General features: G+C 57.1%; 1 pseudogene; it reads left to right on the forward strand.

The window, feature by feature from the left end:
- The window catches only part of LOC115869718, a 6,664-nt pseudogene extending 1,195 nt beyond the window's left edge, over window positions 1-5,469 (forward strand).
- Window positions 5,470-7,066: the final 1,597 nt, after the last annotated feature.

Genomic DNA, 7,066 nt, shown 5'->3' on the forward strand with positions numbered 1-7,066 from the left:
GAGTGGGGGCAGAGCGGAGGAAAGATTGGGAGGATGCAGGAGACAAGACAGAAGCGTTGACGGTGACTGAGCCAGAAGCCGCTCAGAAGGGTAGGAGGAGAATCCTGAAGCAGGGGCTCCGGTCCAGGTCGGGGATGCTCCAAATGTTTCCAGACAGTAAGTAATTTTAAAGCCTGAACCTACCTCTCCACAAGGTCCAAGCCAAATGGCACCATTGCTGCCATGTGGTAGAGGACTTTCTCTTGGTCACACACATAGTGGGGTCCGTTAAGATTGGCACTCAGCTCCTGGTAACAGATGCCGTTTGGCTTGGGTCCACAATGCAGCAGCCCGCCAATCAAACATGGATGGATGGACGGAATTGGGCAACTCAGCCCACCAAGATCTGTTGACAGAGCAACGTTGGCGTTTTGAAGATTAAGTTGTGCCTGGCTAGCACATGCTGTTTCCAGCCCCTCAAGGGCGGGTGCGAGATGGATGATGGATAAGAAGGATCTTGCAGGAGAACGGATGCATCGGAGTTAACGGTGCCAGCAGGGGACACTGACAGCACCGCGGCGGCCAGAGAACAAACCCATCCGGCCCAGCTGAAGTACAGCCAAAGGGCTCCCGAGACGCCCGGAGGGCGAGTCTTGGTCTCACGTCCTCTGGACGTGTGAGAGGAGGGACCGACCCCCAGAGAAGGACATCCTGCTTGGCAAAGCAGAGGGGCAGGGACAGATGGACCCGTCAGCCAGGTGGACTCCAACACAGGAAGCGTGGTGAGCATGCGCAGGACCGGGCGGTGCTTGGTTCTGTGTGTGTTAGGTTGCTGTGGTCACAGCCGACTGCCGGCAGCTCCTGACCACCACAACACTGGTGGCAGAGCCCCCTGCCACGGCCACAGCGGGATTTGCTCTTCTCTCGCATCCAAGCACTCCGGAGGGAAGCCACCTGGGGCTGGTGGAGTAGCAGCATCTCATCCCCAGGGACCAGGCTTGCTCTCCATCTCTGTCAGCCTCACGGTCTGACCTGCATCTACATACACTCTAGACGGCTGCCTGGCTCCAGCCATCCAGTGTACACTCCAGGTAGGAGGAAGGGGAGGGTCAGAGGACATTGCTTTCTTAAATACCCGGGGGATAGGGAGTGCCCCTCCCCTCCTTTCTCTTACTTCTTAGGGGCTCGAACTTGTCCCCAGGTCCACTCTGAGTTATAGCTAGGCAGACAGGGGAAGATGATTTGAGTTCTTCCTCCAGTAGGCACAGCTTCGTGTGGAAAGGACAAGGGCACAGGTGGGAGACATGAGACTCACGACCACTTTCTACACTGTAAAGGTCTTCCTCACAGTTGTTCTGGGGGAGAAGCGAATGGTCAGGTGGCCATTTCTACATGGGAGAGCTGAGGGTCAGAGACAAAGGTACTTGATCATGGTCACACCGCTAAGTGCGATACCGAGTCCGACTTCCACTCTGTCCCTGTTAACCAAGGTAGCACTTCCTTCTCCCCCCCCCCACCCCGCCCCCAGTGGCTGCCCAGAGGCAAACTGGCTCTCCCTCGGGCAGTGCGGGGGATGGGGCGCTGAGCTGCACTGGCTCAGCCGTTGGCCATCATCTCCTGAGCCTCTAGGCAGGCCTCCCGGCAGCATCCCTGTGTTTTGAGGGGGTAATACAGAAGAACCCCCAAATATTCTCCCACCTGTCCTAATCAAAGGTTTGCAGGGCTGATGGCATCTGCGTGATGAGGTCAGTATCATCATCGTGAACTGCTTTTATAAGCGGGGAAACTGAGGCATGGACAGGCACCCAGGGCAGGCAGCCCTGTTCCTCACCTCTCTGCGGGCCTGTGTGATAGGTAGGCTCGTGCCAATATGGCCAATGAACACACGTGGGATTACTTGAAGGGCCGAGAGATAAATGGCTCGGCGAGCCTCGCCTCTTCCTCTCTTGCTCTTTGATCATCGGACCAGTGTGCAGCGGCTGCCTTGCTTGTTCTGTGCCTCCATTTGCAACCTACACTACCCATGGGACACCTAACCCATAGATTGTCACTGTAACTTGAGGTTCCTTCAAGACCTGCTTTGCCACACTACTGGAATATACGTCTTTTGAAGTGGGGACTGTGGGACCCTGTCGTCTGGCTGACTGCTGGTGACCTGCCTTGCTGTTTGCTGCCTGTGGCCAGACTGCCTGCATTGCTCTACAGAGGACTCAGCTGTCTGCTTCCTTGACTTGCACCCAGTGGCCCTCAAGACTTGAAGGACTGCCAGTGTATTAGCTGTCTCACAGAAGTGAGTTGCACCGAGCCATCTGTACTGCTTTATAGATTATTTATTTCCCATGTTATCCATCTATCTAAATATAAAATTATTAGTGTCCTGGTTTTGTTTCTCTAGAGAACCTTGTCTGACACAGCGGGTCTCCCAGGTGGGGACTGAAGCATGCTGAGTCAGGGCCAGCGTGACGACACCTCACAACAGACGGTGACGAGTCTGGCATCATCAGACGTCACACAGAGACTCCACGCCCACACGGTCCCCATTCCGGGGGCTCAAAGAAGGGGAGGGCATGGAGGCAGAGGCTTCCTCTCGGGCCAGAGAAACGTTTGCCGTGAGCGTCACAGCCCAAGGCTGGCCAGGCACTCAGAGGATAGGCCTGGCAGCTGGGCAGTGGGTGGGATTTTAGAGGCGTGCTAAGGTCGCCTCCTACCTGGAAGAATGCAGCCAGAAGTGCCGGGGAAGGAAGTGCTGGAGATGGGGGAGGATGGCAGCAGAGACAGCGGCACACGGGTCACGCGCATCACACCTGGGTCACCAGAGGCAGGAGCCCCGTGACAGCAGCTGGCTTGTTTCTGTGTTTGGTCCCCCAGCTGTGGTAGATTTCTCGTGAGACACGGGGTACCTGAGTGGGATGGGAAAGTAGGAGTGGAGGTGAGGGGTGAGGTGTTGTGGGCCTGATGCCCTTAATCTGTCAATGAAGAAAGGAAGAGGGGCGGTCCGTGTGAAGGTGGTCCTGTTGCAGGTTGAGACCGAGGTGCCTGGGTGGCACTGAAGCAAACAGGTGAGGCCCTGACGGTCCCCACCCCAGCTGTCACCTCAAAGACAGCCACGCCCACATCTCAATCAGCACCCCCTCTCAGCCTTTTCCCATGCAGCAGGTGTGGACCGGCATAAAGGACCACCAGCCATCACCTGGCAAACCCTCCCAGCCCCTGCGTGTGAAGACAGGGCAGGCCAGCCAGCGTGGTTCTGTGTGGAGGGCGGGCAGAGCATTCTGGGAGAAGCCTCGCCCCTGGGGACAAAGGCCTTTCCAGAGGCAGAGGGCGGGCCGAGGGGCCAAGATGTGGGGCTTCTGACCCAGTGGACCCCAGCGGAGACCAAGACCCCAGTTCCTCCAGGTTCCCTGGAGACCCCATTGTCAGACCCCATTCTCTAGAAACCCTTGGTCATCAGACCCCACTGTCCTGCCATCCGCTGTCGCCGGCTAGCCCAGCACAAAAGATCCAGGGAAGAGCCCTGTCCCCATCCCAGGCTGGATGTGGTGGCCAGAAACCCGGAAGGCCCAGGTAAGTGCTCCAAACACACACCCCCCACCACCAGGGTCAGGGTGTCAGTAAACAGAGACCCCAGGTATTTGTTTACGGAGCACCAGGGGGGTCTGTGGAGCTTGATTTTGTGGTTTTCTGTAGCACTTGAAGCGGGAGACTTTGGAGGGGCTGAAGGAAGAGGAAAAGGTGACCTCCCGGGGCGTGGGGTCACGGTGAGGAGGGAGGAGAGCAAGTGAGAGAAGGGATGCCAGTTTCCCCTGGAAATGCCCCACCCCACAGACCACTCCCCTAAGCTTGCAACGTGTTTATGAGGCTGCGGGGTGGGGTGGGGGGCCGTGACCAACGCAAACCAGTGGGGGGGGGTGGGGGGGGTTGGGGGGGACTGGGTGAGAGCAGAGCTTCTTGGTGCTGCTGCTGGACCGCGAGGAAGGCTCAGGTGTGAGACCGGAAGGAGAGGCGCGCAGGGCAGCGCAGGTGTCCCGGAATAGCCTGGAAGCAGGAAGGCCAGGCCAGCAGGGATCCTCCCCCCACCCCCACCCCGGTCTCTCCCACCCGGCTGCCTTCATTCCCTGTCACGCTCCACGACTTCTTTCACCTGGTGGGACAGGGCGGCCCACAGCTCCCGACCCTCCCAGGCCGGCTCCCTCCATGTGACAGACATTGGCTACTCCGGGTCTTTCGAAGCCATGTGGTCAAGCCTTAACCCTCCCCCACCCCACCCCCCAGACCTGTGAATGTGTGTTAAGTGCGCCACTGATCACCAGGAGGTTGGCTGTTCGAAGCCACCGGCCACTCCAGGGGAGCAGGATGTGGCGGTGTGCTTCTGGGCAGAGGTCAGTGTTGGAAGCGGGGTGGAGCAGTCCTTCGTGCTGTAGGACCGAGCTCTGTGGACCGAGGGTCCCTATGCCTGGGGTCTTCTTAGAAAGGGAGTCCGTGCAGGTGCCATTAGCATAATGTCCTAGTGGAGGAGGGCGGGTCCTAACCGCACCGACTGGAGCCCTCGTCAGAGGGGAGGAGAGCCAGCAGATGCTGCCTCCGGAGGCGATGGGAAGGGCCATGAAGCAATGGTGACAGGCAGCCTGACTCCGGGGGCTGCCATCGGGGTGCAGAAAATCGTTCAGTGCTCTCCAGGCTTGGAATGGTGCCCAAGGGGGTCCACGGACACACGAAGGCCGGCCGGCCGGGGATGAGGCACAGGGGAGGCTCCGTGCGGGCTGCTTCCAGGGAGAGAGCAGAGAAGGCCCCAGGGAAACACATCGAGCGTAGGGCACAGGGCTGCTGAGAACTTGAGAAGCGGCAGGAGTGAAATCAAAGGATTTGGTGCCCCCTGAGAAGACTGCTGGGGCCATAGGAGGGACCAGTAGGGGGAAGAGGGGCTGTTCTGGAGCTGGCTGGACGCCATGGAGGCTTGATGGCCATGGTGGCTATCATAATGACAGTGACGGACATGATGGCTTTGATGGCAGAAGGAGAGAGGGGAGGGCACGGTGACGGGGGAGCTGGTGATGGTCAGGTTTTCATGGTGGTCGCTTTGTACATATGCAAGGGTCACCTGGTCAGGTAACTGAAGACGACATTGCCCATTTCTCCTCCCACTAAATAAACCCCGTGGGGGAGGCTATTGCTACTGGACCTGGTGGCAGAGCAGCAGGAGAAGCAGGTGGCGAGGGTGTGACTTGTGAAGATGCAGCAGCTTCCGGGTCTAAAGAGAGAAATAACCTGCGGCGTCAATGCACGGAGTCCTCCCGGAGCCGGTCTCCTCCCGGAGGCGGCCCTCTGGATCATCAGGGAGGAGGTGGATCTGTCGGAAGAATGGGAATGGGGAACAATGACAGTGCAGGAGATGGTGCTCCCGATGGCTTGAGTGGCGGTAGCGGTGGTGGCAGTGGAGGGTCCGACGGGCAAGGTGACATAAGTAGAGATGGATGGCGTGCAATGAACTGAATCATAACCAACAGCCCAGAAGTCCTGACAAGACCGTCTGGTCTACCAGACCTCCTTACAGATTCCGTTTCTCTCCGATATCAAGAATGTTATAATGACGGAACAAATGTGTTTTCAAAGATGTTATTTGGTAAGGCAACAGATTACGATGAGAAACTAGGTTTTCTTTGTTGTAGCCTTCAGCTTAAATAGATCTATATAGTCAGCTCCCTCCCCCCAACAAAAAGAAAGAGAGAGACGGAGATGCATCGAGAAGCTGTGATGGTTAGAATTTATGTCAACTAGACACTCCTGGGAGCAGGTAGAGGTGGAGCCCAGCCTGTCATCAGGTGACAACCAGGTGACATCTCCTTTGGGGTGTGGCTTTTGGTATGAGAGAGACCCTGAGCAGATCTTCGCTGCCTGCTGGATCTGGATCCCACGTCGGGGTCATCTACCTCCTCTTGGGTTGCCTGCTGGTCCCACGAGCTGTCAGCGGGCTGCCGACTTTGGATTGATTTGGCTGACCTTGGATTCACTTACCTCTGCCTCCACCAGCCTGGGGCCCTCCCGCTACCTCCTCTTGCTTCCTGTTCATCCCCTTCCACAGCTGTGGAGGCAAGAGAATCCCCAGGCTCACGTCCGACCTGCAGATTTGAACCAGACTGGACTTACCTGTTTCTACCACTGCATGACCGTTGCTTGATAAAAACCTCTTTCTGTGTGCATACACCTACAAGCATCATTGGATTTGCTTCTGCAGAGAACCCAGCCCAACAAGGAAGCACAGGGAGGGAAGACAGCCAGGTGACCGTGGGGCAGAGATTAGAGTCCAGCCGCCATAGACCAAGAAACACCTGGTGCTCCCAGAGGCTAGAAGAGACATGGAAAGGTCTTTCTGTGGGGCCGTGGGAAAGAGTGCCACCCAGCTAACACCCTGTATCCGCACTTATGACCACCAGGGAAGATCGATGGTGTCAAGGATTCAGGCTTGCTTGGATCCACAATCAATGTTCTTGGAAGCAGCAGTCAAGAGATCAAATGATGCGTTGCATTGGGTAAATCGACTTCCATCAGACCTCTTAAAGTATTGAAAAACAGGGATGTTACTTTGAGGACTGAAATGCGCCGACCCGAGCCAGAATAGTTTCCATTGCCTCCGACGCATATGAAAGTTGGACATTGGCTCAGAAAGATGGAAGGAGACTCAATGCCCTGGAATCCTGGTGCTGGTGAAGAACATTGCAAGCACCCTGGAGTGCCAACCAGGAAGTCTGGCCAGCGAACTCCTCAGGGGCAAGGACGGCAAGACGCATCGTAAGTACTTTGGAGCTGTTGTCAGGAGAGACCAGACCCTGGAGAAGGGCATCATGCTTGCTAAAGTAGAGGGGCAGCAGAGAGGAAGACCCTCGGGGAGATGGATTCACGCAGGGGCTGCAACCAGAAGCGCCGGCGAGGAACACTGTGAGGTGGCTCAGGACGGGACAGTGTCTTGTTCTGTTGGGCGTCGGGTTAGAATCCCAATAGCACCTACCGAGAACATCACGGACCGCCAAAAGAATAAACCATCTGTCTTGGAAGAAGTCCGGCCCGAGCGCTCCCTTAGAGGCCAGGGCGG

Source organism: Echinops telfairi, unplaced genomic scaffold (assembly GCF_000313985.2).
Source record: "Echinops telfairi isolate 266 unplaced genomic scaffold, ASM31398v2 ScPeMD7_2;HRSCAF=8, whole genome shotgun sequence".
Taxonomy (NCBI): Eukaryota; Metazoa; Chordata; class Mammalia; order Afrosoricida; family Tenrecidae; genus Echinops; species Echinops telfairi.